This window comes from Mirounga leonina, unplaced genomic scaffold (genome assembly GCF_011800145.1).
Source record: "Mirounga leonina isolate KUSES-001 unplaced genomic scaffold, KU_Mleo_1.0 Mir_179, whole genome shotgun sequence".
Taxonomy (NCBI): Eukaryota; Metazoa; Chordata; class Mammalia; order Carnivora; family Phocidae; genus Mirounga; species Mirounga leonina.
The window spans coordinates 5,774,766-5,796,071 of NW_023270466.1; the positions used below are offsets into that span (position 1 = coordinate 5,774,766).

The following is a 21,306-nucleotide window of genomic DNA, read 5'->3' on the forward strand; positions in this document are numbered from 1 at the left end:
ATTACACACACGCATGTCCCTGGTTGGTAAAGAACTCTGGGCATGTTTCAGGGCAGCACAACCTATAAATCAGTGATAAGGCTATTTTCTCATAGAATAAAGGCTATTTCACCATAGCCCAGAAGTGGGGACAACTATAGATCACCCTGCCCTGACTTTATGCAGTCATGTATTTACCAGTTTGTTTCAGGGAACGTGTATGTATTCCTCAGTAATGCCTACTGTGTGTGTACAAGTTACAGATCCCAGTCCCCGGTGCAGCTGAAAGGTGCCGCCACGGGATCTTGTGCTTCTGAGAGACCCACAGAGCAGAGTGGATGCTGGCGGGACACCGGCTCTTCTGACTAGTCCCACTGGACACCCAAGTAAGGGTGAACATCGCTGTCTTTAGAACACGAGGCCCCTACTGTCTGTGGGGCCTCGTGGCTCAGTGGAAGGCCTGTCCCTTCTGGACCAGAGCGGGCTTTTGCCTCCAGGGAAATAAGCAAGTTCTATAGCACTGTTTTTAAAACATGGCTCTTGGGTATGTTTTCATTTAAGTTCTGCCATTCAAAGGTATTTCTGTTGACACAGAAGCCACCGGGTGAACTCTGGAGATGTTTTTCTCTGCCCTTCTAAAGACAGCGATGTTCACCCTTACTTGGGTGTCCAGTGGGACTAGTCAGAAGAGCCAGTGTCCCGCCAGCATCCAGTCTGCTCTGTGGGTCTCTCAGAAGCACAAGATCCCGTGGCGGCACCTTTCAGCTGCACCGGGGACTGGGATCTGTAACTTGTACACACACAGTAGGCATTACTGAGGAATACATACACGTTCCCTGAAACAAACTGGTAAATACATGACTGCATAAAGTCAGGGCAGGGTGATCTATAGTTGTCCCCACTTCTGGGCTATGGTGAAATAGCCTTTATTCTATGAGAAAATAGCCTTATCACTGATTTATAGGTTGTGCTGCCCTGAAACATGCCCAGAGTTCTTTACCAACCAGGGACATGCGTGTGTGTAATGGGGATAAGGATTTGCCTGATACTGTGCCAAGTGCTAGAACACCCAACCCGAGTTCATTTTAGGATGACTGTTTTTAGGGGAGCCTAGGTGGCTCAGTCCATTAGACGTCAGGTCATGATTTTGGGATCATGCGATCGAGCCCCGTGTCGGGCCCCTCTGCCCCTCCCCCTGCTCTTGCACATGCTCTTTCTCTCTCCCAAATAAATAAATAAATAAATAAATAAATAAATAAATAAGATCTTTAGAATGGCTGTTTTCAGAATACCAGTGTAACTTCTGAAGAGATTTCAGTTAGAAACAGTGGAGTTGGAGCATACCTTACATGGTTGGAGGGAAGGTGCCTGCAGCTTCAGTCAGCAGACACAGCTAAGAGTAGCCCCACTGCCGTGTGCTGTTCATCTCTGAGGCCGTTCTCTACCCTGGGGTCATGGAGGCCAGAGGTTAGCACATTCGAGGTGTCACCCTCATGCGTCCTCATTTCACCTCTTCTTTTGATACCTGTGTTCCTCTTGCTGGTGCTGGTCTCTCCCCCAACCTGTTGAGTCAAGTGCCTCATGCCTCCCAGTGCCCAGCACGTCTCTTCGTTCTCATCTCTTATCCACCCCCCTCACCCCACATGGTGACTCCTACCCTCCTGCAGAATCTACTTGTCCAATTTCCCTCTCCTTCCACTCAGTCATGTTCCTCCACCCAGCCTTTCTATCGTAGGTGACGTGTTAAACTAGTAGAATTGATGGGCTTACGTGTGTGTGGTCGTCTCTCCATTGGTCAGCGATTCTTCATGTTGAGAGGCTTACTGAAGGTACAGAGTCCATAACTCAAAGTTTCCCCGTCTTTGAAAATGAAATACTAGGTTAATTATATGACACTCTAATTAATAATACAGTAAGTTTACTTAATAAGCCTCTCCCCAAAAAGATCACGTTGGAAATATTTGACATTTAGAAATAGGAGCTTTATGTGATTCAGCAAATCACAGTGATGTTTTTTGTGTTTATTTTGTGCCATTTCAGAAATGGGAATCGAGTATGAATTACATAATGATTCTACATATGGACATAGTAAAAATCATATTGTATAGTCAGAAGTTAAATGCCCAAAATTCTATGCGTCATCCATTAAATTTGGTATATTCTACATAGAAATTTATAATCCTCATTTGCTTAACCAAATTGTGATTATAAGATGTTGTATGTTCTCTTGGGGTGCCTGGGTGGCTCAGTCGTTAAGCATCTGCCTTCGGCTCGGGTCATGGTCCCAGGGTCCTGGGATCGAGCCTCACATCGGGCTCCCTGCTCGGCGGGAAGCCTGCTTCTCCCTCTCCCACTCCCCCTGCTTGTGTTCCCTCTCTCTCTGTGTCTCTCTCTGTCAAATAAATAAATAAAATCTAAAAAAAAAAAAAAAAAAAAAAGATGTATGTTCTCTTCTCCTGTTTTGCTGTCACTATGTTAGTGCAGTTCTACTGAAAATGAGAGAATTGCTTTCTAAATGACCTGTTGATGACGTGTTCCTGCTTTGTCTTCTGAGATTTTGTTCTGAGTCCTGAAATTCATGTTGTTTTGTTCTTAGGATACGTTCATGAAAACCTGGGTTTTCAGTTATATTTGAAACTTAATCATACTTTTATTTATTGCTCAAAGCCAAGATGTAAGTAGTGATTACTTCACCTTTATTCTTACTATCCTTCTGAATAAGAGTTTAGACTGGTATCTTCATAAAGTGGATCCTTAATAAAGGAAAATAGGTCTAGACACCCACTAAATCATTCTTTTTCACCCCCGTTTTCTCCTTCCTTGCAATAAAGGTCGATTTGATAGAATAGCATCAGGATACGAAAGGACAAAACTGGTAAATACAAATCGAGTTCTCTTACAGATCACAGAGATGAGAGAATTTTGAGACCATGCTCCTTATAAGTTGAATGATAAATGGGGCAGAAATGGCATGAAGGCTGAGGGTGAAACCATTTAAAAGTAAAGATGAGCTAGTATTGAAACTCTGCATGGGTATTAATAATTTTCCCCTTAATCCACGCACTGTGGCCTATGAGGCCTCCTTTGGCTCATCCGTTCTTATGTGGGCTAAAGAAACTTGTTTGGAAGATGTAAATATCCTCATGTTTTTTTAATGGAGAAAGGTTGGAACAATTATGCTTTCAATTCTGATCAGCTAACAGTCCTTGATTTGACATGAGCTACACTGAGAGAAAGCACATACTGTTTCGGTGATGTAATATGGCTCTCTAGAAAGAGAAGCTTGACAAGCAGGCCTTGCTGTGATTCTGGCTAATGGCTGGATTGGACTGGTTGATATGTTTCTGGTTTCATTATGAACCTGGGAGAGAAGTAGGAAGACATCCTATACACCTAGCATTTCACTTAATAATTTGGAAGAAAAACATTTCTAACAGTAAATCACACATCATTTTTTTCCCAAGACTGGACATTAATTGTTGGCATATTTGAAAAATCTGCCCCAATTATGCATCCTGTGGGAGCTGTCAGTAACCAGAGCTAACAGTTTGAGTCATGTTGAGGACCAGTATGAACATCTTGAAGATCTAAGCGGTAGTAACTCTCTAAGGAATTTCCTTTGTACTGGTGCTTTGCTGTTTTTTAAAATTAATCCCTTTGACACCAGATTCATATAATATTTTTTTAAAGAAATTGCTACGTAGCATAGCTTGTCTGTCAGTAAGAGCAGGCACTGCCCCTTCATCATTCATTCGCTCAGACTCCCCTCCTACCACATGCTTTCAGATGCTTCATCCAGAAAATGAACATGAGAGATTGCAGACCCCAGGGAGGGAGAAGCTCCTGTGACATTGGTCACAGTGAGTGTTCTTGAGTACAAAGGATTGTACAAATATTCATGTCTTAAATCTCCCCAGATTTTTGCTGTCTAGTAATTGAGATGTCTTTAAGAATTCCTGCTGTGCTTAAGAGTTCCTTTATGAGGATGTACCTGTGATTCTATGCGAGCACATTTCCTTTAAGCCTAAAAGCTTCTCTAAGCTTGAAGGCAGCTGGAATCTTCCAGTGAGCTTGCTTGGTTTTTCAAGATCTTAACACTGGTTTCTCAGAAGGACATTTTAATTTAGTTATTTGAAAGTCTGAAAATACATCTTTTGATTTTATTATTTGAAGTTGTAATTCATGAAGATGGAATTTATCTGGTAGGCCCTATTGCTTTCAGTCCTCACCTATGGCAAAAAAAATCCTAAGTTTTAAATAAATTTCTAAGAGTGGCAACCCATGAAATGACAGCAATCATAGTGGAGGGTGGGGGAATGTCCTTCATCCCTCATAAATACATTTAATCTTTTTGTAAAAAGCTTTCCTTGCTCCCTAATTATCTTAAATACATTATTGGCCACACACACCAAAAAAAGGTGTGGTGTTGTATGCCTTTCAGCAGATATCAGAATGGTGAGGATTTTTTTGTTTTTGTTAGTTTGTTTCAGATGTCACCAGGCATGACATAACTGAGATAGGGAGGAAAGCTGTCCCATGAACTCCGTGTCTGACCTGGAGACACAGGGCTTGAAGTCAGCTGGGGGGTGGGGGTGGGGGGTTGTGGCTCTGAGGGCCCTTTGATCTCCTTCTTCCGGCCTGGCCTCAAGCTTGCCTTAGCAGTCCGAGCCCTGAGTGTCATCTCTTGCCAGTTCAACTGTGAGGGGATCAGATGCTCACTGCAATTTGGCAGGTCATGCATTCTGAATGTGCCACTTGCAGAAAGTGGCAGCATCTATTTAGCTTTGCATTCAAAGCTGGTATGCTGCTGTGCAGTTTGAACATCACAGATGTGTGCGGTATCTGTAGCCTGATTGTGGGCATGAACATCGTAGAGCACCCATAGACGCGTTCAGAGTGTTTCACCGACATGACCTCAGAACGGTGTTGGTAGTTTGGTTATGAAGTTTCAGAAATAATGTACTTTTTCATCCACCTTTTAGCCTTTATTGTGACTTAAAAAAAAAAGAAAGGATTTTCCTTTATCAGTCTCTAACCATTTTATCTTAGGAATTCTTTCTGAAGTCATCCTTTGTTTATTTTACCAGAAAGCAGATTAGAGTTCATTGATAGAAATGATAGGCTGTACAAATAACTATGGAAGATATTTTTGTCCTTGGCATCTAAAAGTCATCAGAAGCATTGCTACATTCGGTTGTAAAGGGTGTGCAGGGTTTCATTGTTTGAGATTATGGTATAAAAAACAGCATCTTGGGCACCAAAGCTCAATGAATTCAGGTGTTCCACAGAAATTTAACTTGCATTTTTTCCCTGCGGTATTCACATTTCTTCTCCACCCTTCAGTTTTTGGAGTAAATAAGGCATCATCTTTGTTCTGGGCACAGTGCCTCTAGGAGATTGCTGAAGGACTGGGACAGAGCATTTTAAGATGGTAAAGGGTCCAGTTTGCTAAACTGAAAAGGCAAGCCCGCAAGCGCTGTTCTTTTCTCTTCAGCTGCTCTCTGTAAGCCTTCAGACACACTTGGAGAAGGAAGTGCTTAGTCCTGAGAGCTGTGGCAACACTATACTTGATTTATCTGCATAGTGTAGCCCATTACCTGGCAGAACAAAGTCATAAATTCCTAACGGTTATCTGGCTTCCCGTGGTGATTTATAGTGATCCTGACCAGTGTTCTGACTGAGCCCCCCACGTACAAAATGTGACCCAAGAGTGTGGTGACATGGTGGGGAGTGTTGGCACCTAAGATGTGTACGAAATACATGCAGTTCTCTAGGTGAAAGTTGCTCAGTGTGGGGAATGCTTTCAGTGTGAGAAACCTACCTACCTTCCTTCCTTCCTTCCTTCCATCCATCCATCCATCCATCCATCCATCTAACTTAGGCCTGTATCTCTCTCAAATGTAAAACGTCATACATATGTGCAGTCCTGACACAGGAGAAGGGACCTCCTTCTAAGTTTCCTAAAGAATTAAGTGCATTTAATCAGGGTGAACAAAACGCTGATTTCTCTCATTATACCAAACGTAATGGTATAACTAAACCAAACTCCCTGGAAAACTAGATACCATCAACCTTGAATGACAGGGATATATAGTAATGAGCCCAGCCCGGAGTGTGCTTGGGAGAACATGCTGTTTCCAGCAGCTGCAATTTAGCATCCATCAGGCTGTGAATTCTTCTGTGCTTTGGTTTCTAGGCAACTTGCACAAATTTTAAATCTGAATATAAACATATACACACACTTCCTCTCTCTCCTCCCCAATCAAAAAAAACTCTAAATAAAATGATAGAAAGCCTAATGACATAACCCCTGCTTGCCACAACTCTTGGTAACTACAGCAAACAAATCCAGGCCACTACCTGGCTATTTAGAGATTCTGGTGGTTAAATCTAGGAAATGAGGACTTCTTTTGTTGCAAAATGATTAATCCTTTTTTTTTAAAAAAAAAATTTTATTTATTTATTTGAGAGAGAGAGAGAGAGAAACAGCGTGAGAGGGGAGAGGGTCAGAGGGAGAAGCAGGCTCCCTGCCGAGCTGGGAGCCCGATGTGGGGCTCGATCCCAGGACTCCGGGATCATGACCTGAGCTGAAGGCAGTCGCTTAACCAACTGAGCGACCCAGGCGCCCTGCAAAATGATTAATATTTCTACAGTACAAACAAGTTGTGGGTATTTTTCCTCCAAGGTAACCTGCAAGAGAAAGGATCTTCTCATGGAAATGGTTTCTCTTGTTAAGGGAGATTTCTTTTCCTGTATTTTTAATTAGTCCTGCATTCAGATTGTTAGAAGTCGTGGATCTCCTTACTGATAGCAGCAGGTTCTGTCCGTGAAGGGGTACTGGATGGTGTCTTGAATACTGGCTTATTTCCTCTTTTCCTGTAGCGGCTCTCAGGACTCATAGACTCCTGTTTGGATGGGTCAGTGCTTCCACTGCCACCAGGAGGGAGATGATAGAGCAGCCCCAGAGTCAGTGTGGCTTACTGTTGCTATTGGGGATTTGGACTTGAAGATAACCGTGGGGAGGTTATGGATGAGGCGGGTTTAATAAGGTTGCCAGAAAATTTGGCATTCTAAGTGATCTTGTTAGACCAAGCACTGTTTAGATTCATGGGGGGAACTACCAGCTCTAGGTTTGAAAGCAGGGTTATTGTGGATCCACTGGACAGACAGAAGTCGAATGGGACACCTGCAGGAATTTGTGCAGTGCCTTTCAGTATTTCCTAGTGTAGTGGCAGGGGGTGCTGGGAGGGGGTCAGCCAGCGGCTTCTTTATGCCTTTGGGAGTCTGCATCTTGAGAAGTGTGAATCAGTTGGGAAAGGTCCAAGTAAAGGTAATGTTAGAGGTTAAAAAGTAAAGTCTCTGAGCAAATTTTTAAAAAACTGGATTTGTTCTGTCTAGTAGCAGCGACGTGCGTTTGGGACTTTGGGGATGAGCTGACAGCGAGGTTCTAACCTTTGTGCCCCTAGGCAAACAAGTCACGGAGTGCCTCTCAACTTAAAATTGTTCTCTAATGAGGAAGCGAGACATCCTGCCATCTTTAGATTTTTTCCTGAATTCAGAGGAGCTGTTCACAAGATACTCTATTTTCACAGCACACAATGAAGGGACTTAAATTGCACTGGTGGGGTTAAGAATCGTATTTTTGCAAATAACAAATCAGTATTTTGTGCTACCAATAGCAACAGTTAATAAATTCATATATTTTTACATGGCTATGTCTTCAGTGCTAATTATCTGTGGCTTTGCTAAAAGCTGGGTCACATTTCAAGTAAGTCCTATCCTACAATCAACACACATTTTACTTTAAGAATACTTCTCCTAAAGGCTTTGAGGGCAGGCTATACAACAGAAACAACTTAGGAGTTTACTAATTTGTTTACCTGCTATGGACATCGTGTTTGTCTGTTGTCATTCATTCATTTTTCATGTTACTACTTTTTAAAAATCTTTACAATAGTCACTGGTGTTATTTACCATCAAGTAGAATGATTTGTAACAGCAGACTAAATAAGATTGCTGATGTTATTTTTTTTCTCAGAGTTTGTGAAAACAGTTTTCAGGATGTTAAATTTTTATAGTTATTGTATGATTGATATATTTCCTTTTCCCACAGAACTAAGGCATGTGAAGGATGCTATTTTAATTTAATTCAATTCTGGGAATACAATAAGAATAGCATTAGGGAAATGTAGGAGGGACTGGAAGAGGCCTTGTTAGTCCTCCTCATACAGAAGCAGCGGCAGGTGGAGGATGGTTTCTCCTGAGTCCCAGAGGAGCACGGGGTCAGGCAACTTGGAGGCCACAGCTTCACCAGTGGGCTCTGCTTCCCCAAGCCCTTCCCACAGGCTTGTGCCTGCAGTGATAGGAATTTTTTTCCCGTGCTTTGTAAAATTTAATGCCCAGCCTCTTTTTTGGTTTTTTTTTTTTTCCCCCTTTAGAATTACATTGCTATCAGGAATGGTTTTCTGAGAACTAGAGATGAAGGAGGGCTGTATTTCACGGTGTGCAAGTCAGCTAATAAAAATGGATGGTCAGGGTGCCTGGGTGACTCAGTCGGTTAAGCGTCCGACTCTTGATTTCGGCTCAGGTCATGATCTCAGGGTCCTGGGATTGAGCCCTGCGTGGGGCTCCGCACTCAGCATTGCGTCTGCTTGAGATTCTCTCTCTCTCTGCCTCTGCCCCTCCCCCTGCTTGCGTGTGCACACACGTGCTCTCTCTCTTTCTCTAAAATAAATAAAAATAAAATCTTAAAAAAAAAGGATGGTCGAATACAAAGCAAGTTTAGTTTCCAGACTTAGACCATTGTACAGCAACATGATAAGTACTTTTTTCTAAAGGAAAAATGTCACAGCCCTGGGCCCAGGTGTGTTTCATCTTGGGTTGCTTCCCACTGCCTGAGGCTCCTCCACTTTTTCCAGGGCTTCTCCAGAATCTGTCTCCATCCTTGGGATTAAAGAGAAGAACATAGAACTCTCCTTCACTTATTTCTGACCAGGTGCTCCAAGAGACATCTTCTGGTGAGGCCACATTCCTGTTCCCTCATTCCCTTCCGGCTGCGTGTTCCTGGAGGTGAGGCCATTTCTGACAGAATCACTTCCACCTCAGCCTTCCTCTCTTGTGGGGGGCAGGGTCTTCATTTGGATATGACCCTCGCACCTCTCATGCCGGTTCAGCTCCACAGACAGTAATACCACAGGAGAGCCAAAGATATAAAAAACACTGATCCAAGTGAGGTACACTTGGAAGAAATTGCTTTTTTTAATATAGGGCATGACAGAGAATTGCCCTTCCTCCCTCAGTGAAGAGTTTGCCTGGAAAGATACGGCTGGTTAATTGTTTCTCTTTGGAAAATATAATAGCGTGGACTTTGGAAAACATCAAAATCAGGCGGTTCCATGATAAAGGCTGTGCATGATGAAAAAAAGCAATGGCACTGATCTTGTGGACATGTGGATTGCTCCAACCTCTTACCCATTCCTTTTACCACTTAGACGTTTTGTCTGGCTTCTCCATCCACAAGGCCCTGTGCTCTTCAGGAACTTGGCCAGGTTTAGCACAACCGAGTGAAACATATGGGGGCAAAGGAAGACCCCTTCCAACAGCAGCAATGTGCCCTTTGAACAGTGGAGGAAATGGCCCCAGGAAAAGATTGATTTGTGTTAGAAAACTAGAAAATGCGGGGAACTATTCAAAAATAAGTTTTTGTGTTTTAAGTCAATTATGTAGTAATATAAAACCTGATATGGCCCAATTGTAATTGCAGTGCTGTGTATCCAGAGTCCTCGGTTGTGTGTGTATGTTTGAGGAGGGGGGTGGCACTTCAAAAAACTACAATAAACTGGGCTGTGATCTCACCATATGTGTTGAATTGAACATAGCTCTTCTGCTTTTAATGAAGACTTTAGCCTTTAGGGGTAAATAAAACATCACTAAACAGGGATGGCCTGAATATTTTTTACTGGCTGTAATAATTAAAGCCATGAAAAAGGTGGTGGGGTTATGTTACTTATTAACTTGAATCGCTCTTAGATTTGATCAAGACGTGGTTGCCCATGGCATTTTGTTTCATGTTTGTCCTTTGTTTCATTGACATGCTCTGCCCCGGCCTCCGTGGCACTATAAAAGCAGCAAAGCAGTTAGGAACCAGACCTGAAAGGGCTTTTAGACCTCCTATCCAGTTTTCTTCTCAGCTCAGCCTGCCGACCCCAGCAAACTTCTCAGACCCTAGAATCGAGCCTGAAATTCCCTATGAAGCTGTGTGCTTGGGGATGAGGGGAGGGCCCTGGAAGAAATTCTCCCCTCTTAGGAGGAAACAGATCAGAGTGCAGGTGTAACTGAGAGCTTTTAACGGATGTTTTTATTTTCCTCACATGTTGAGCAGCAGTGACGTTGATTATAAGAGGAACTTGGGACCCAGATGTATTAGTATTAGTTTCCTATTGCTGCTGTAACAAATTGCCACAAATTCTGGGACTTAACACAGATTTATTATCTATAGTATCTGGAGATAAGATGTCCAAAATCCGTCTCACTGGGCTAACCTCAAAGTGTCAGCAGGCCTTTGTTCCTTTCTGGAGGCTCTGGGGAGAATCCACATCCTTGCCTGTTCCAGCTTCCATAGGTCCCTGCTTTCCTTGGCTCATGGCCCCTACGTCCACCTTCAAAACCAGCGAGGCTGGGGCCTGTCCTTCCCATACTGCTGTCTCTCTGGCTCTTCCTTGCCTGCTTTCTTCACTTATAAGGACCTTGTGATTACCTCAGGCTCACTTGGATAATCCATGATCATCCCATCTCCAAGTCGGCTGATTAACAACCTTAATTCTCCTTTGCCAGGTAACCTAACGTACTCACAGGTTCCAGGGATTAGGACGTGGACATTATCCTGCTTCCCGCACTAGAGAGTGTTGATAATGTAAAGGTTAGTGACTTGGGAGTTCATAGGGTTGGACAATAGACAGATACAGGCTGTGTGGTATTAGAAATGGGTTTTCGGGGCGCCTGGGTGGCTCAATTGGTTAGGCATCTAACTCTTGATTTCAGCTCAGGTTGCGATCTCAGGGTCCTGGGGCTCTGAGCTCAGCAGGGAGTCTGCTTCAGGATTCTCTCCCTCTGCCCCTTCCCCCGTGCACACATGCTCTCTCTTTTTCTTTTTCTCTCAAATAAATAAATAAATCTTAAAAAAAAAAGTGGGTTTTCATAGCTTCTCACTAAGGTTTCTGATAACTACTGCCTGGAAAAATTACATATGTATGTACATGTACATACATGGTATAACAGTAGAAAAGGTCACCTGTATTTCTAGCTTAAATGGGCTTCCATTTTACTGTAATGTCTAATGTCAACTACTGAATATAAAGAGAAGTTTTAAGTCTGACATACAAATATTTATAATTTTAGTTTGGGGGGAAAATGGCATTTCTCTGTTCAAAAGAATGATCCAGTTATAGTTTTATTGACTTAATAATTGAATCAGTCATTTTTTGTCTTGTGAATTTTTTGTACTTTCATTTGTTATTAACATCTGACTTCATACAAAAACCTCCAATAACACAATACTCTATTTTTAACACTAAACATCCTTTTTGGTACTCACATCTGTAAAATGTTTACATAGTTTCCAGCACTGTGTGCATTTCTTGTGTCTTAAGTGGCTTGACTTTTCTGTGTCCCCTTTCCCCAGCCATCTCTTTTAAGGCTCTGGGCGGTGTGTGCCCATGTCTGCAATGCCATGGCAAAGTCAGCTGAGATCACAAATGTGTGAAGTGCTCTGGGAGAAAAGCACCATCTGCATTTGCATAAAGCAGAGCTACAGTGGTTAAGCTGTCAACAGCTTCCGAGTAGAAAATGTCCCTGAAGTAGATATGACATTTACCTGTAATGGCTTTCTTTGCCTGTGAAATTAATGGTATAAGGCTTAAAAAAAAAAAAGGTGTATTATCTTTGATTTTCTCTTTTAAAGTTGATCCTATTTTAACAAATTTTCATCATTTTAGTTGCTAAAATTAGTGCTGATGGGCACAAGATTGAAACTTTGATCTTGCCACAAGACAGGTGACATTAATTCCAAATTGGCTGTGCTGGGGGCTGGGTGGGGAGGCTGAAAGAAAAGACTGGGCCTTCCAGGAGCTCAGACAGCCGGTGTGTTGTGCACAGCGTCACTGCCAGTTCTGTTGCGCTGCGGTGTGGGACTGCCTGCATGGGGATGGAAGAGAGGATAAAACCCAGAAGGCGCAAAATGTTGCTGGAAGGATTCTTGAAAAGGTAGCCCCTGTAAAGTGATAAGGAGAGTCAGAGGGCATTCCAGGTGGAGGGCCTGGTATTAGCAATCCGTATCAGTTTGACTTCAAGAATGAGTTTGAATGGCTGAGAGGATTGGAACTGGAACTGAGTGTATTGAATGACACACATTGGAGCTTACAGGTCACTGTGTCAGAGGACGAGCGGACAGAAGGCCAGAATCAGAGCTGTGAGTAAGCAAAACTCACCTGTCCCGGTGGACGTGGAAAACGTGGGTGTATAATCCAGGTCCGCGCCACCACGCAGGCCTGACGAGGCCCTAGGGCCCTCACAAAGGGAGGAAGGCACTGTCGATCAGGGAGGGTGGGAGAACGGAGAGCTGCTGTGACAACTGGTTGAGATTTGGCAGTTACTTTAGTCGGCTCACCGGTTTCAGTCCGGTTTCAGTCCGCGCTCCACTCCTTGTCAGCACTGTTGGTCTTTGAGGAGCATGCGGGAGGAGGGTGGGCCGTTGTAAATTCATGCCCAGGACCAAAGTCGGTCCCTAGCCCGAAAGGGCGCCAACGGTTTCCTGACACCCTTGAGAGCTGGATCGAGTTTTTTTAGATGAAGAGAACGGAAGTCGCAGTGTTTCTGCCCAAGGTCACTAGGTGAGTAGACCCGGGTTCTAGGTGACTTGCCAGCTGAAGGCCCCCCGTGTGTTCAGAGGAAAGGACGCTGTTTTTAAAGAGAGGCACTCTTATCCCCCGCACCTGGCAAGACCCTGGTCCCGCGCGGTGCGGCGCGGTGCGCAGTCTGCGGTGGCTCTGTTGACACCTGCGTGGCTGGGGGCGGGGCCGGGGCGGGGCCGGGGCGGGGCCAGGACACCGCCTCCTCCGTGGGAGCCCCCGCGGCCCGCCCACCGCCCGCTCCCTCCGCAGGGTGACCCCTGCGCCCCATGCCCCACTCGGACTGCGAGGCCGCCGGGACACTGGCGCGAGCCGACCTTTATCTGGGGCTTGGCGACTGGTGTCGGGTGAGGGTCTGGGCCGGGGAGGAGGAAGCGAGGCCTGTGGGGCCCCAGGGACGACACGATTTGCTTTGGTTGAAACTTCCTTACATTAGGTGTGCTCCGGCCTTTAGATCCAAGCATTTGGGCACACCTGGAATTCCCTAAATCCCTCTTGTTTTTCGTCTCCCTTTTGGGGACTGCCTGCGCCTTCCTGGTGGACGCTGGGTGCTTGGTCCTCCCGGCGGAGGGCTTCTGTGAGTCTTGTGGAGGGATGCCGCGCACTCACGCAGGGTCTTGGCTTCCGAACCGGAGAGCGCCGTTCGCGTCGTTGATTGCTGCACAACAGCTGTAGTCTCCTAAGAGCTAGGTACTTTAATTTTGTTCTCCCACCCGACCCCCGTGCCTTTCATAATCTGTTGTCCTTGTGCTTCTAATTAGGTCATTCTTTGCTTTTCAGAGACAAACGTGCTCCTGGGACAGATGTCAGTGTAGTTCTACCCGCCTTTAGACTTAGGTGAAGCTGGATGAGAGCATGGAGCGAGACGTGTAGATTTAGGGCAGCATCGCCCGGTGGGCCCTGTGGAATTGATAGTGGCGTTTGGGGATTTGCTTTTGAAAAACCTTGGAAAGGTGTCACCGCCCCTGCTTTGAAGAGAGGTGGGGGCGCAGCAGCGCTGGCCAGCAGGGGACTGCGCTCTGCTTGGGAAAAGGGTGCGGAGGGGTCACCCTAGATACGGCTTCTTTCAAAAATAATAATCGTAACAGTAGTTTCATGGGGTAGGGCTATTAATTTGACTTCCAAAAGGGGAAATGGTAATTATAATAACAGCTTGAGCAAATAGTATTGGAATCAACGAGAAATGGAATCTCTGATGTTGAGAACTCGATCTTACATGGAGATACTTTCAGGACAATATGTGGTATTTTAACTCTTGGTCTTTACCTTTCAATTTAAAACAAAATTGCAGGTTTGACCAACAGCTAAATTGACAATGGCTTTTTGCTTTTAAAAGTAAATGTTAAAATAAGTTTGTGTCAGCGATGAGGCTGATAGCATGGGTGCTTGGCTGTTAGATGTTTACTTTTACAAGGCATTTTGGTATATTTTGTAAAATTTCTTTATTCTTGTCTGTCTCATTGCAGTATATTTATGTTTATTATCTGAAGGAACATAACATGGATTTTTCATACTGAAACTTTTTTGAGAGTTATATTGAATGATTTTTATGTTCTTATACATTTGAGAACATACATAAAGCTTATTAATGTTCTTAATATTTAAAGGGAGCTGTCCTGTCTTGTACACAAAGAGAGTAACTTACCTAAGAAAGACTTTAAAGCCATTTAAAGATTTAGATGTTGACTTAGTGGGGAATTTTGGAAGGATAAGTTTGGGGGAAATATATTTTCTCTGGAGGAGTTTTCTCCCTGTGTTCTCAGTTGCTTACTATGTTTATTTTATCTGCAGAACAAGTGTTTGGAAGTCCTCTCTCTATTTTTATGTCCCAGGCACCTGGTCTTCTTAGTTTAAACATTTAAGAATACCATCTTATTTTCAGGGCTTTAACTTTATAAAGAGTTAGGTACACTAGCATTTGAAAGTGTTCCATTTGGTTTTAGTTGTTTCTTACTTTCTCCTTGTTTTAACTTAAAATTAGTTGATTTTTTTGTTAAAAGAGATTAACTTTTTAAGTTGTTACTACAGTGAAACTAAATTGTGTTTAGATATTTGTCCTGTTAACATCTAGAAAGGCAAACAGCTGCTAAGCAAAAATCGCATCTTGTAACAAACTAAGGTGCTAAATTCATTTTTCACAATGTTTCATAATGTTTCATAATTTTCATAATCATAAAGATTTCATTCAATTAAAAATAGAGAAAATTTCAAGCATTTTCTAGTAAATGCATGGAGTGAGACTGAAAACTACCTGAAATTTTGAAAAATTCAGGATCTGTGTTTGGGGAAAAGTATATTGAAAGGGGAAGAGATGTATAAGACATGTAACCTGTTTTGTGCAACATTTTTGTAGTGGTTGTTTTTATCATTTCTCTACTTTAGTAGTTCATTGCCTTTTTTTTTTTTTTTTAATCTTTCACATAAACTTCTGAGTATTGAGTAATTCTTCTAAAATGGATGCATATTGCTTTAAAGATCAAGCCAGTACTGGACAACAAAGTAAGAAAGGACTTTTTTGTTTTTGATGTTTTATTTTTCTAACACATATTTTACAGTTATAATTTTACTCATCCTGAAAATTCCAGTGTACATTTAAAATTAGAACAAAGAGTTTAATACCCAGAAGAGCTGTGAATGGGCTATTATAATTTTCTAGGGAAAACAGGCCTGATCACATCCCTTCCTGAGGATTCCTTGGGTTTGGGGCCATATTTATCTTTCTGGTTTTATTGTGAAGTAGATCTGTCTTCAAGAAATGCCTTATTCCTGATAAGTACATTTCCCCAAATCTTTGAAATAGCTATTCTGGGTGATGGCGGTTGCAGTTTTTGATTTTTCTTGTTGGAATCTGTTCTGGTGACCTTTATCTACTGGGGTTGCTGTAAGAGTCTTGGAAACAAGACTGGCCTCTTGTGTGCTTTCGAAATATTCTGGTGAAGTTTGGGGGAAAGATGCAAGTCAGTAGGCATTAAAGCTGTTCTTGCACCCAGGAAACTGCTCGCATGTGGTGTTTTCCTCCTCGGACCGGCAGGTAGCCATCCAGCTGATGTTAGTGTGAACGATTAGCAACCTCCACCCATACCAGTTAAGAATTGTGCAGATTGCTTACTAGAAAGCTGCCCCGGGTAGTGTGTTTCCCTTTCATTCACATGGTCTATAAACTGTAGGAAAACAGTCCTCTCACATCTCTGTACATCTTACATCTTTCCGCCAAGCGATCCAGAACACTGGTTCTGCAGGAGGGACCAAACTTAGAAGTTTAATACGCTTTTTTTTTTTTTCTTGAAACAGTGTTTTTTTTGTTACATGTAGCTGATGTGTGCTGGTGTTTTTCCACAGAAATGCTGATATCCTTGTGAAAGGGCATGTATACCAGAGGTTAAACCTTTTTTTTTTTTTAAAGTACAACGTGCAGTGAGAGAAAGTCTTCACATTCTGTAAATTAGAGGAAAAATTGCTACAGCTATGATTGCCTTTGTTCTCAAAGCCACTTCAATTGCAGGCTGTGTTGGGACTGGTTCGTACATTGTTTAACTGCTGAGACTAAGACTTCTAATTAGAGTAATTACCGGGTGGGAGCTGACTAGCGGGGCGGGTGGGGGCCAGGGGGGTGGCCGGGCCCGGGCGCCGCGCGCTGGGAACCCGGCCCCGACTGGCCGCGCGGGGCGGGGCGGGGCGGGGCGCGCCGGGCGGCCTCTCCGGGGATTGGCGGGAAAGGAGGAGGCGGTGCGCGGGGCGGTCGCGGGAGATATCAGCCGGCGCCGCGGCGGGTGCGAGCGGACTCCAGGCTCCGGCCCGCGCCCCGACGGGAACCGCAGTAAGTAAGACGTTCTCCCCAACCGGGTCGGCGGCTCCGCCCGCCGCAGCCCGCCGCGTCTGACAGCTGCGGGGACCCGGGGCCGTCAGCTGGTGTTCGTTAGGAGAATTAGAGTGGTTTCTTCTCCATCTACCAAATCCCTTCTCGTTTTCCTCCTTTTAACCTCAGTCTTTCCACCAGATGAGCTTTAGCGGGAAAGAGAGCCAAGTTTGGGTCACTATTACTCGTTTTGCTTCATAATCCTGTCCTTATTTGCTCGCAGCTAACAGCCCATTCTATGGAGTTTGCAGTCCCACTACCATGGTGATACCAGTTGATGTGAATGGGAGCTCTCAGTTGCCTTCAGAAATACTATGGGGTGCTTCTGACGGGCTGTTGCCTTTGTTTTCACGCTTTCGTAGTTGTAAACAGTTTAACTTGCAGAGTGTGTTCGAGGGCCTGGGCGTCGATGTTATTGTAATTTTTGGTGTGTTGTATTTACCAGGGCTTCGAGGAAAAAAAAAAACCCAGGTAAACAAGTGCATTCTGATTCGCACAGGAAAGCTCGTTTAAAGTACAAATCCAGCAGGAAAAGAATAACAAAAATTACTGCTGGAGAGCGTGTGTGCTGATCTAGAGGGGTGTTCTGGTCTTTGGTCTTAATTCCTAGCAAAAACATTCTTGGATGGAAATGTAGACTTACTGCCGGACGGCTAACCCAGACAATTAAAAAAGAAAAAAAAGCTGCATTTTAAACTTTGACTCTAAAAAGAAGTTTGTTTGGGTTGCCCAGGATGGAGGAGCCTGTTCATTTTTTATTTCTGTCTCGACTCTTACTTACAAAGTTCCCAGATGAGTCGAGACCCTGCATTGTGAAATCAGTGAAGAAGTGGTTCTCAACCAGTGAGGTTGACTTTAGTCATTTTAAAATCTGTGTACCCATTTTTCATTTTGGGGGGAATCTATGATCACTGGTTTTTCACGTTAATTTATTTTATTTTATTTTATTTTATTTTATTTTTAAAGATTTTATTTATTTATTCATGAGAGATAGAGAGAGAGAGAGGCAGAGGGAGAAGCAGGCTCCCCGCAGAGCGGGGAGCCCGATACGGGACTCGATCCCAGGACCCTGGGATCATGACCTGAGCTGAAGGCAGACGCTTAACCGACTGAGCCACCCAGGTGTCCCAACCACGTTAATTTATTTTAAATAAATCAAGCTTCACCTTGGCATAAATGTGTAGATTATAATTGGTGTGCTGTAACTTTGATATATAGTAAAAGCAAAGTAGCAAAAATTTTGTTAGAATGTGGAAAGTAAATCCCATTTTTAAAAGTGGTTTTTAGTTTTTAGCTTTAATTATTTAAAGAAAAAATTTAAAAATCTATATGATGAAAACTGTGTTTCATTGCTGTCTCTTTTTTTGTAAAGATAAATTCCAAGTTAATTTATACAGATAATTTGGGATGCTAAGGGAAGGGAAAGTTTGCTTTTCCAATGGACTATTTTCCATTAAAATTGAATAAACAGAAAACTTAGAAATGTCTTAATGTTTCCTGTAACTTCCAGAAGTTGTTCTGTGCTGTTAAAATGTATTATTCCAGTAAAATAATACTGGTTTGTTTGTTTACATGAGCACATTATACACACATAAAGGAAGATATAAAACTTAATTGCTAAAACTTAACTACAATTTTTATGAAATTTCATTAGGAATCTGTTAGGAATAACATGCACATCCTTGAGATTTTAGATTGCCGCTAGAAAGCACATCGTAGGTTTAATCATGTTCGTGCCAACACCTATTAGAAGGGTGTTAGTAGGTCTCTGACCTACCAGGATTTTAGATCCATGGTTAGCAATTTTAGGATTTTAGATGCATATATAAATTTTTAGATCCATAAATTTTTTAGATCCGTGGTTAGTAATTATCTGTTTGCATCTTTGAAGACTTACTTCTGTTGGATTGACTTTCAAGTACTTGAATTCATGTGAGAAAATATTTCCATGGCAGCAAACAAGGCCGCATTTTAGATTCCTATTCCCGTATCAGCTTCAGGCTGCTCCAGGCCGTGAGTCCCAGCTGGAGCTCACAGTAGACATAAGATTATAATGTATGAACTCTCCTAGCAATAATGTGGACGTTTCGCCCCCAAAGAACATTTTATAAAACTTACTGTTTTAGTTTACTTGTTTAGTTGGGAATAGAGTCTGTCATGATGGGAAGTACATTAATTTGTGAATTATTCAGCCATTTGTACATAGCATGCAACTTGGGGGTAAACAAATCGGGCCTCGAACATGTCCGTGTGGTGTTACTCTTCTGTTTCCCGTTCACCTTCTCACATGATATACATCCACAAGGCAGCCACTGCTCTTCATACAGAATGCTGGCCCAGTAGGAGCTTTCATTCCCTTCACGTGAGCTGGTGTTGAGGTGAAGAGAGAGACAAGAAGTTGAAAATGTAGCAAACATTTCTTGAAAGTACGTGAAACTTGTTCTCTACGTTTCTTTCTCCTGAAGTTCTTAAGTCCATATCTTTTTCAATAATACGAATTGCTGTAAGTGTCAGTGGCCCTTCCCAAGTTAATCCTTTGCTCTGTTCCTCATGAAACTTTCCAGAGTTAATCCTGGATATAAAATGTCTGGACTCGAATCCAGCAGTGTACAGAATTTGAGCGAAATGTGACTCATGTGCTTTACATACATTAAGTTATTCTGTGAAATAACCCTCAGCCGTTGGACAGTCAGTGGAAGCATACTCTGAACGTATTTTTATTAAGTAAACACAACTTTATTGTTTTATTGCCCACAGTCACTCATGCAGCTTGACTCCTCACCCTCGTCTGCCCCACCCCCACAGTGCCTCCTTAGTTGTGGCTGGCTATACATGTATTTAGGGATATGTCTCCTTGTCAGCTTTATGACAGAAACCACAACACATTGTAGACATGTGGCTAAAGTCATGCTTAGTTTGGATTTGGTAGAAAACATAGAAAGAATATTAGAAAATAAAGCCCAACCAAAAGATGTTTCTGTATTTTGACTATGCTCCTGTGAAGAAGAAAGGGCAGGAACCAGGAGTGATGGAATGTTAGCATTCTAGACCAGAATAAACACCCAAGAATGAAATTTGTTTATAAATGATGTTCTGCATTTAAAAACACGTTTACTGTGTGTGTGTCCATCCGTGCCTGAGTCTGTGTCCAAGCTGAGGCCAGTGATTGACTTGGTTTCCCCCTCCTCCTATTTCTGGTCTTTTTCTCACCTTACAGTCTTGTTAGTACCATTGTCTCTAAAATGCTTTTGCGGCTTACTTTCTTTTTAGCGGGTGATTTTGATAATTTGGAAAAATTTAATCTTGAATAGCAAGTTTTAACAAGGAGATTTTGGAAGACAAAAGGGCAGGTCTCTCTTAGAGGTACTATCCATTGTTTGCACTTAGAGCAGAATGGGTTGTTGCCACTCCTTGTACAACCTAACTTATTTATTAGCTCTTTAAAAACATTCCAGAGCCATCGTTTTGTTGAGTACAGTTGATTACGATTGCAGAGGCATTTCAGTTATTTTACCATTCATTAGCTTTTAAAATAAGAATCCTCTACCGCATCTATTATTAGAATGCTTATAAAACTTTTTAAATTGATGTATTTGAATGTGTGTATTTTTTGGATTTGTTTTAGTTTAGAAGTGAGAATCATTTCTGGCTTGAATTTTCATTTGTAGCTAAAAGTTTTCTTGTAATAGATTTAAGTTGCCAAATCATTGATTGCCAACTATTCTTGCAGTCATCTTACTATGTTACTCCACCTACTATAGTGGACATTAATTCCTTTGTTTAAATTTGATAAACATGTGAATGTCAGGCCGGGGTAGGTGGCACAAGAAATGAGCACTGTCGGGTTACAGTTTATAAGGAGTTGCCTTAAACTTTTTACAGAAGTTGAAATATAGTTTTGTTTGAACTCACTATTCTTTACACTTAAGAGCATCCTGTTTTTGTCCATAAGATACTGAAGAGTATATTTTCAATAAGAGCTTAGGTTTTTTTTTTTTTTTTTTTTTTTCCCATTTGTTCACTACTTGTTTAGAGAGAAAAGTATGTTTTTAGACTGGATGTTCCTAAGGGTTAAATATTTGTGCTTATGAACACCTTTTGTGTATGTTCTGTAGGTCACTCTTTACCAGGAACGTAGGGCTACATGAAATATATTCAACCAGATGTTACAAAGGGGAAATCTAAAGTTGTTGTAGTTATTTACTCAGGTATTAAATTTGTAGTAAATAATGCCACACAGACTATGATTTTGACATTTTGAGGGTAATATAGGAAGTTAGAGAAAGATAGAAAAATTCTGAATTCGAATGAAATTACTGGTTTTTGTCTCTTGGAAAAAACTAAAAATATTTGATAGTTCATTGATGTTGTAAATGACAACATAAAAATCTGAGCATGCAGCTGTTTGATGCAATGCTTTGTATATGCAAAGCATTCAGAAAATGTAAGGCTCTAGCAATATTTGAGTGTTGTGTGCACAGAACTAATGTCTTCTTTCTGATGGTGTTAGCATTCCTCTTTATGGAGAAGCGTGGAAATCTGAACTTTTGAGATCTGTGTTATTTT

The 21,306-nt window shown here is 42.4% G+C and overlaps 1 protein-coding gene across 8 annotated transcripts in view; it reads left to right on the forward strand.

Moving 5' to 3' along the window:
- AOPEP (aminopeptidase O (putative)) overlaps positions 1–21,306 on the forward strand; it is a 355,797-nt gene that overhangs the window by 303,343 nt on the left and 31,148 nt on the right. The window contains exon 14 of one of the 8 annotated variants that reach the window (XR_004682778.1): positions 10,813–10,897. The exons of the other annotated variants lie outside the window; for them this stretch is intronic. The gene's annotated coding sequence lies outside the window, so the exon portion shown is untranslated. The remainder of the gene's footprint in view (positions 1–10,812; positions 10,898–21,306) is intronic. 8 annotated transcript variants of the gene reach the window in all.